A 10,242-nucleotide genomic window follows, 5' to 3' on the forward strand; every position below is an offset into this window, starting at 1 on the left:
CTTCTCCAGCCATTCATACTCGGGTTGTCACGTCGCGTCCTGCTACGCGGTCTAATGCCGCCATCTAGTGGCTATGGGACGCTGGTGGGCCTCCTTCTCCCGCACCTGGACGTAATTATCCATAATGATCGTCCCTACTTCAGCCGGGGATTTCCTATCAGCCGGTGCCAGTTCGTCGTTACGTCTTTCTAGTTAGTATCGGTCCAACCAGCATTCTCGAGCATTATAGTAGCCTGTCCTTGTAGTAACTCTCTCCTTCCCTCTCTAGTATTCTCCGGTCGCCGAACCCCTGCCTGCCTGACTACCCGCCTGCCGTCGACCCCTTGCTTGCCTGTTATCGAACCCCTGCCTGTCTGACTCTCCTGCCGGTTCCTGATCCCCGCCTGTCTGACTACCCCGCTGGTTCCTGATCCCTGCTTGTCTGACTACCTGCTTGTTACCTGACCCCTGCCTGCCCGACTACTCGCCCCTCTACGGAATAAAACCCCTTTCCCTTATTCCGTCTCCGTCTCCCTGTGTCCAGCATTTGGGTCCCTACGTCTGTTCCTTAACAGTACGAACTGGCCAAAATGGACCCAGCTGACGCAGAGGCTTTCCGCCAGGTCGTCTCCCGTCAGGGGAATCTCACGCAGCACGATCGGACCCTGCAGGAGATCACTTCCAGCCTCCGGGATTTAACGATTTCGATTCAATCCCAGTGCCCCGTCTCTCCGACACCACCACTCCCAGCGCCTTCATCCCGTGAACCGTTCATTCCGGCCCCGGAACGCTACGAGGGGGACCTGGGAAACTGTCGGTCCTTCCTGCTTCAGGTCCTCTCCTTCGTTCTCCGCTCCACCTCGCCGCGAGCGGGGGCTCTCTCCCGAGACCATGCAGATCGGACGTACACATCTTTCCTCTGAGGAGAGGGAACGCTGTATGCGCTCCGGAGCCTGTCTTTACTGTGGCCTGTCAGGCCATCTCCGGTCTGGCTGCCCCGCTTTCTCGGGAAAAGATCGGGCTCGCCAGTAACCCGAGGGATCCTGGCAAGCCGCTCCTGTAACCCCTCGGTGTCCCGTCCCCTCCTGGAAGCCGTTCTCCTGTGGCAGGATCAGACACTACCGCTCTCTATCCTCCTGGACTCCGGAGCGGACGAGAGTTTTATTGATCGGGAGCTGGTTCTTCGTTTTGGGATCGGCACTGTTCCTCTGGATCCTCCTATCGAGACCCAGGCTCTGGACGGGAGGACCCTCACGCGGGTGGAGCGCCGCACCGTTCCGGTCAAACTGCTTGTTTCGGGGAATCATCACGAGTCCATTTCGCTTCTAGTGATTGCCAGTCCCTTCTCTCCGGTGGTTCTGGGTTACCCCTGGCTCAAAACACACAACCCCCAGATGGATTGGGGAACCGGCCGAGTGGTGTCCTGGAGCACACACTGTCTGTCCCATTGTTTGCGGTCCGCCCAGTCACCTCGGGCGCCGGAGCTCGAGTCTGCCGCCGTTCCTCCTGACCTGTCCTCCGTTCCGGAGGAGTACCACGGCCTTGGGGAGGTGTTCAGTAAATCCCGCGCCTTGTCCCTGCCCCCCCACCGCCCTTATGACTGCGCCATCGACCTCCTTTCCGGAGCTCCTCTTCCGGGGAGTCGTCTATTCAATCTCTCCCGGCCCGAGCGTGAGTCTATGGAGTGTACATCGGGGAGTCCCTCTCCGCTGGGATCATCCGCCCTTCCTCTTCACCGGTTGGAGCGGGTTTCTTCTTTGTTGGGAAGAAGGACGGTTCGCTTCGTCCCTGCATTGACTACCGGGGGCTGAACATTATCACCGTGAAGAACAGGTATCCTTTGCCTCTAAATTGGTTCTGCCTTCGTTCCCCTCCACGGAGCCGTGGTTTTCACAAAGCTCGATCTGCGCAACGCATACCACTTGGTCCGCGCCGGGAGGGGGATTGAGTGGAATACCGCGTTCAACACGCCTTTGGGTCATTTTGAATATTTAGTCATGCCCTTCGGACTCACCTCACTCCGGGACATGTTGAACCGCTCCGTATTCGTATATATTGACGACATCCTGATCTTCTCGAGAACCGTGGAGGAGCACAGGGTTCACATCCGGCAGGTGCTTCAGCGGTTGCTGAAGAATCGACTTTATGTCAAGGCGGAGAAGTGCGACTTCATCGTCTCATCCGTCTCCTTCCTGGGCTACATCATCGGTCAGGGCCAGATCAGGATGGATCCTTCCAAGGTCTCAGCGGTGGCCGAGTGGACCTCCCCTCCGACCTGAAAGAGGCTGCACCAGTTCTTGGGCTTCGCAAACTTTTATCGACGGTTCATTCGGGGCTACAGTCAGGTCGTGGCACCTCTCACAGCGCTGACCTCTACCAAGAGCCCATTCTCGTGGACGCCAGAGGCGGAGGCCGCATTCCGGGGTCTCAAGAGACGGTTCGTTTCCGCACCCATCCTCGTCCAGCCCGATCCCGCCCTTCAGTTTGTGGTGGAGGCCGACGCTTCGGACACTGGAGTGGGCGCGGTCCTCTCCCAGGACTCTCCCTCCGACCACAAGCTCCACCCCTGTGCCTTTTTCTCCCGCCGGTTGTCCCCGCCGGAGAGGAATTATGATGTCGGCAACCGCGAGCTCTTGGTCGTCAAGCTCGCATTGGAGGAGTGGCGGCATTGGCTGGAGGGCGCGGCCCTTCCATTTATAGTCTGGACTGACCACCGCAACCTGGCATACATTCAGTCGGCCAGGAGACTGAATTCGCGACAGGCTAGGTGGGCCTTATTCTTCGGGCGATTCGATTTTTCGTTGACCAACCGTCCCGGTTCCCAGAACGGCAAGCCGGATGCTTTGTCCCGCCTGTACTCCCCCGAGGACCCGAGTACTGAGCCCACGACCATCCTGCCCCCCGCTTGTCGGATCGCCACGCTCAGCTGGGAGGTTGAGTCCGCGGTGCGCCTGGCACAGGGGCAGCAGCCGGACCCTGGTTCCGGTCCCCCGAATCGGCTGTTCGTTCCGGACGCTGTACGGTGCAGAGTGCTGCTCTGGGGCCATTCCTCCAAGCTCACCTGTCACCCAGGAATCACGCGCACCCTGGATTTCATCCGCCGGCGGTTCTGGTGGTCTTCCATGGATGCGGATGTACGTGCGTTCGATGCGGCGTGCGCTACCTGCGCCCGGAATAAGACCTCGACTCGTCCCCGTTCCGGTCTGCTTCGGCCTCTGCCCATTCCTAACCGACCGTGGTCACACATCGCCCTGGACTTCGTCACCGGCCTGCCCACGTCCGGTGGCAACACCACCGGTCCCGGTGATCGATCGGTTCTCCAAGGCCGCACACTTCGTCGCTCTTCCCAAGCTCCCCTCCTCGAGTGAGACGGCGGATCTCCTGGTCAGGCACGTGTTTCGCCTCCATGGCATCCCTGCGGACATCGCTTCCGACAGGGGCCCCCAGTTCACCTTTCAGGTGTGGCGTTTGTTCTGTGCGGCTTTAGGGGCCACGCCCAGCCTCTCCTCCGGGTTTCACCCCCAGTCCAATGGACAATCGGAGCGGGCCAACCAGGAGATGGAGGCCGCGCTCCGTTGTGTCTCCCACGCCAATCCCTCCTCCTGGACCTCTCAGCTTCCCTGGGTCGAATATGCCCACAACACGCTGGTCAACGCATCCACCGGCTTGTCCCCGTTCATGGCCTCGCTGGGCTACCAACCGCCCTTGTTTCCCGAGTTGGAGGAGGAGATCTCTGTCCCGTCAGTCCAGGCTCATATGCGCAGGTGCCGGCACACTTGGAAGCGCACACGCACCGCATTGCTCCGCGCATCCTCCCGCTCCCAACTGCAGGCCAATAGGCGCCGTCTGTCTGCCCCCCAGTACGCTCCCGGACAGTCGGTGTGGCTTCGGGCGAAGGATCTTCCCTTGAAGGGGATCTCTCCTAAGATCTCTCCCCGGTTCATCGGCCCTTTCGAAGTGGAGTCTGTCATCAACCCCTGTGCCGTTCGTCTCCGACTCCCTCCATCTCTCCGTGTCCATCCGACCTTCCATGTCTCCCAGCTCAAGCCTGTCTCCACCAGCCCGTTGTCTCCCCCCGCTCCGCCTCCACCTCCGCCCAGGGTCATCGACAACCTTCCGGCGTGGACAGTCCGTCGCCTCCTGGAGGTACGTCGCCGCGGCCGGGGTCACCAGTATCTTGTCGACTGGGAGGGGTATGGGCCCGAGGAGCGCTCCTGGGTTCCCCGGAGGAGTATCCTGGATGCCTCGCTGGTTCGGGATTTCCATCGGGACTATCCGTCGGCTGTGGGTCGTCCGCCGAGAGGCGTCCCTAGAGGGGGGGGTACTGTCACGTCACGTCCTGCTACGCGGTCCAATGCCGCCATCTAGTGGCTATGGGACGCTGGTGGGCCTCCTTCTCCCGCACCTGGACGTTATTATCCATAATGATCGTCCCTACTTCAGCCGGGGATTTCCTATCAGCCGGCGCCTGTTCGTCGTTACGTCTTTCTAGTTAGTATCGGTCCAACCAGCATTCTCGAGCATTATAGTAGCCTGTCCTTGTAGTAACTCTCTCCTTCCCTCTCTAGTATTCTCCGGTCGCCGAACCCCTGCCTGCCTGACTACCCGCCTGCCGTCGCCCCCTTGCTTGCCTGTTATCGAACCCCTGCCTGTCTGACTCTCCTGCCGGTTCCTGATCCACGCCTGTCTGACTACCCCGCTGGTTCCTGATCCCTGGTTGTCTGACTACCTGCTTGTTACCGGACCCCTGCCTGCCCGACTACTCGCCTGTCTACGGAATAAAATCCCTTTCCTTTATTCCGTCTCCGTCTCCCTGTGTCCAGCATTTGGGTCCCCACGTCTGTTCCTTAACACGGGTGCAAAGTTTCTGCTGAATACAATGATGTCTGGCAATGGTAGGTTGGCTACAGGACAGGGCTCTGGGTTTTTCTTATTGAAAAAAGCTGGTTGGATGTTAGAAAAGGATTCAGGAATCTCAGGATCTTCTTTGGTCTGTTATCTGAAAGTTGGAGTGCTGGCCTTATCTGGCCGCCATTGTTAAGGGTTGGATGTTGAAACATGGAAATACTTGTACCATGAAAGGAGGTATTTGCTGTTGTTGCTGTGGGATTATGGTCAATGTTGTCCATAGCAGATGTGGTGAAGAGTCCCTTTCGCAGAATCGGTGGGTATACAGCCCCATCTACCACATACGGGTTCACTACAGATTCTCCTAGCAGTGCGGAAACTTCCAACACCCTGTCATAGGAGATGCTAATTCCATTCTCATGAAGCATATCAATAAGTTGTCGTTTTCATGTCTTCGCGTACACCGTCATCCCGATGTATACAGCAAATGGAGTTTTGCGGCCTAATGAGTGTCTATGGTTTGCTGCATCATCTTTGCACTTAGAGTAGCAATTGTATTGCAATAACTGTGCAATTGCAATGTCTGATTTGAATACCCCATGATTCGAATGTGACTTGATATCTACACCATGTTCAATATTGCAGATGAACTGAAGAAGGGGTTGGTGGAACAGATTCTTCAACAAATCCCTCATGGAATTTGTTGTCAAACTTTGTCTTGTGATTAAGCATCTCTCTACGTATGATGCTGGCAGCCTTGGCTAAGTGAATGGCTTCAGCTGTACTGTATTTGCTTAAATCAAAAAGAACAGAGCTGATGTCCTTCTTGAATGCAAGCAGTACATCACGTCCTGCCTTGTGTTCTTCTAGCTCAAGTATGCTAGAAAGCAGCTGCTCCTTCAATCTGGTTGAATTCACATATGGTGATTCGACACCAAGTCGCTGCAATCGTCGCTTGTAGAGAGAGGCTAGATCTGCAAGCTTAAATATAACTGGATCCCTGCCATCGCTTGTGGTCTTCATGTCCGTGATGTAGATGACAAGTTCTGAAAAAAATAGAGGGATACCAGTCGCTCTCTGTTGTACAGTCCAACAAGACAGGCAGGGTGGTATTTGAATTCCTGTGCAACAACATCACCAACAACAAGCTTTGCAAAGAGCTTCATGTCAATTAGATACCTGGCACATTCATCAACTCTTTCATTAAGTTTCATTGTCATTGCTTCTCTTAAGGGGGACGTTGCACTCTCATCTTCACAGATAAAGCACAAAGCTTTCGAGGGCTGGGATCCTCTTGGCCTCTTGACATAGATATCTTTGGTATCTTCAGTGTATTCAGCAGCAGTAGATGCTCTCTTTTGGGCCCTTTCCAGCTTTGTGTTGTTGAACATAAGTTTACAGCTTGAATGATATTTTGCTGTTTCTTGTCAATGTGCTTTCTATGCCATCACCTTCATCTAGTCGGGTTGGACTAAGTAAGATAGGGAGAGCATTGATCTTATGAAATAATGAAACATTTCATGAAATGGTATCATAACCAGTATGATCGTGCTCTCTGTTGAATAAACTCAGCTGAATGAGTTTTTCCTCGGTGTCCTGCCGACAAATGAAACATCTGTCCCAGCTAGTTTTCTCAACTGTTATGATGGCTTCTTCCATGTCTGCAGCAAATGTATAGCAGAGGCCGAGGGTGTATCCTTTTACCACCATTGACCAAGCACTTTGATGTATGGGATACAACTAAGTTCATGCCTTAACCCTAAACTTAGTCCGATCGTTCATCCAATGCCATTTATATCCCATGCGATCTGTACACCATCCGGTTAACTAAAACCCCATTAACCTTGGCTCGGCTCTCTCTCGGCACTGTTTTGGGGTAGATTAGACAGCATTTGGGATACTAACTTTACAATTAGCTGACACTGAACCACACTTTGACTTTAACAGCAGTGATATATCACCAGTGTGCCCTGGTAGTGCAGATATTCACTCTTGTCTGATCTATCTATGATAAAACAAATCAACACAACTGTATTTTGATGCGTTAAAAGTTGTCTTTAGCATAATCTAAAACATATAAAATCAGTGGCGCCGGAATGATTTCATTGGTGGGGGGCACCTCATCATCCTAAAGCCGCGCCGAAAGCGTCGCAGTGCGAATTTCACTCGCGTCAATTGCCGCCCCTATCACCAATAGGAAACGGCTCGCTGCAGCACCCTTGTGATCCAAATAATGGGTTGTCACCGCATAGTAAACACTGAATCATCATAATAACTTTCTTCATTGTCATCATCATCATCATAATCCTCATCATCATCGCAATCATTTTTATAGATGGCTTTTGGATTTCACTGTAGAAACTTTGGTCGTGTTTAATGCAGTGCTTCACGCAGCAACAAAGTGTTAATAACAATGCATCCCGAGTTCCTATACTAGGCATTATGATGGCGGTCCTCTGCGTAGTGCAGTGAAGTCTAGATCCGTGGTTGAGCTGTAATGTCATCCCGATTTTGAGTTGTGTGTTCCGCGTCCAACCACATGAAATGTCCCCTGTTGTCAGCGAACATAGCCAACATGGTCTTATTATAGCCTGATCATTAACTAAAAGCCACATAGAAAGAATAAAGCATCCAGCATATGATTTCAACAATGTGTGAGGGCATGTGCAGGGATGATCGCACAGTGGAATGCTTATGGAAAACCAGCGGACGAGCGCTGGGCGGAGATTTCAGAAGCAGGGAGATTATAGAAAAATATAATTAGTCAGTTTGCCATTTGTCTAGTCAATATGTTAACCTACTTATTCATTTATTTATTTCAACTGCGACCCGCCCGCAATTCCTCCAAGTATTACTTTTTTCAAGCAATCCACCCAACCCGTGGATTATCCACGGGTTGGGCCAACCGCGCCTCTCTACTAGTCTTTACTTTACTAGTTCGTTCTTTACTAGTTAGTAAACACGGCCCGTGTTCCCTCCATGTCAACAATGGAGACGAAAAAAGTGTAGATCGCAAGCATGTCACATTACAAGACCTCGTCTCGTCGCCGACTTTTAAAAATCGTGTACCACTCTCAAATTTGTCTGCGACGAACGAATCAGGGAAAAATCGGGCTGAAATCGTGTAGTCTGAACCAGCCATAAGCAAGCAGCAGCAGCGCCATTGTGCGAATTCCCTAGTAAACCAAACGAGATTCGCAATGGTAGGTAAAACAATACTTTATTAAAGCATGCAATTGTGATGTAGAAAAAAAGAATGGCGAATGGCTTGTATGGCGGTGCTCATTTGTTTACCCATGGGCCATTGCAACCCGATTGCTACCTGCTGCAGTACTTTGATTGGCTGAATTGTTGAGACTCAATCAATAGAAGGTCGCGGGGGGGCGGAGCACTGTTCGTTTGTATAGTAACAATATTTGGCCAAAACATTACTAGAAACGAAATAGTTCATCAATACAGGCAAAGAAAAATAAATAAATATTTTCTTGCCTGTATTGATGATGATGTGTGTGTGTGTGTGTGTGTGTGTGTGTGTGTGTGTGTGTGTGTGTGTGTGTGTGTGTGTGTGTGTGTGTGTGTGTGTGTGTGTGTGTGTGTGTGTGTGTTTGGGATGATGGAGGCCACCATATAGCCATTAGTGTGTTAGAGAATAGCTCATTGGATTTGTATTCACACACACACACACACACACACACACACACACACACACACACACACACACACACAAACACACACACACACACACACACACACACACACACACACACACACACACACACACACACACACACACACACACACACAGGCCCGCCGACAGGGGGGGACAAACGGGTACGTTGTCCCGGGCCCTGGACTGGCCCTGGAATGGGGGGGGCCCATAACTGGACCCCCATGAAGTTGGGATTAATCATTGTATGTATACTTCAAAATGTGTTGATTTAGAGAAGAAAAGTGCTTTATTTGCATTCAATTAATGACTCCTAGATTGTTTGCCTTCATTGCCCTTGGAAAAAACGGCCAATAACCCCCTATCACCCCTATGCCAAAATGGTTTGGTCTTTGGAGAAGAAAAAAGACGACATCATTCCATTAGTGGTCAGTGCGCGAGTTGATTCAATATGCACAAGTCAGGAGCCCTGAAAAAAAAAGAAAGGCGAAAAAGAGAGGAAGAAGCCGAAAGCCTGAGGGGATCTCTTTATAAATATTTCAGAAAAGACTCAGGTGATGCTGCAGCCGGTACCAGTAAAGGCAGCTGTGCAGCACAGCCAGGTAAGAAACGGCCAACTTTTTCCAGCCCCGTCGTCAAGTAACACAGGCACAGGCGGCGTGTCAAACATATTAGCGCAGCACCACATGAGCAAGTCACACGGAGATCAATATCAGACAGACAGGGGGCATTGAATAATTTGATAACCACAACGGCTTTATTACACTGTGTTTCATACGCCTATATCTAATTGAATCTTAGAATATGCACATTACCCCGGCCCGCAAATAGGCCCATGTCCAAATCAAATGTTTCAGGCAGGCACGCGCTGCGCACTCCAATCAGGCTGAATTGATTTGAGAATCATTCCCAGTCAGCTGAATTACAGCCAGTGTAACGCGGCTCATGGTTTAAAATAAGCCAGTGGCATGGCAACATGTGAAATTGCCATTTAGATAGAGTTGGATGTAACGAATGGGTTATAAACGTGACGTTTTGGGGTAGCCTGTAACTTAGTTTCTGATTGCCGTTAACTTGAAACTCGCCAGATGAATGGGCTCCGCCTTGTTCCCCAAACATTCTCTGGAAGTTCAGCGGACATAAACGCGGGTCTGGCGATAAATAAAAGTACCCTTGACATGATTCCCCTTGGTCAAGTGAAAAATGGTTGATGAAATGTGCAGTTAATGAGCTCTTAGTGAATACAATAGCGTGAGTTTTATTGTGGTATGATTCTGAAAGCCATAACTTCACTCAGTCCATATCCATAGCCTATCCAATTAAAGTTGTAAATAATCCTTTTGGTTTATCCGTAATAAATGGGCTTGTCATCCCGACGTCATGTGTTTGGGAGCTGCACAAGGGAATTCTGTGGTTGTGTTTCGGCGTTTGACAATTTTGGGAACAAAAAAAAAAAACTTAGATTTTTAAACTTTTGTAGTCTTTGGGATAGAGTTAGCCAAGTTGATCAGTCTATTCTTTTCTGTGTTAAATCGTCAAATTAAGGGGTTTTCAATTTGTTCTTTTTTAAATGGTTCATTTTGACCCCTGTTAATTTAGATATAGCCCTTTTTATCGAAATATGTTCACCTTTATAGGAGAGGCTAGAGAGGATGAGAGAGAAGAAGAACAGGCTACCAAACAGGATGAGAGAGAGGAAGAACAGGCTACCAAAGAGGATGAGAGAGAGGAAGAACAGGCTACCAGTG

Source organism: Gadus morhua, chromosome 3 (assembly GCF_902167405.1).
Source record: "Gadus morhua chromosome 3, gadMor3.0, whole genome shotgun sequence".
Lineage (NCBI taxonomy): Eukaryota > Metazoa > Chordata > Actinopteri > Gadiformes > Gadidae > Gadus > Gadus morhua.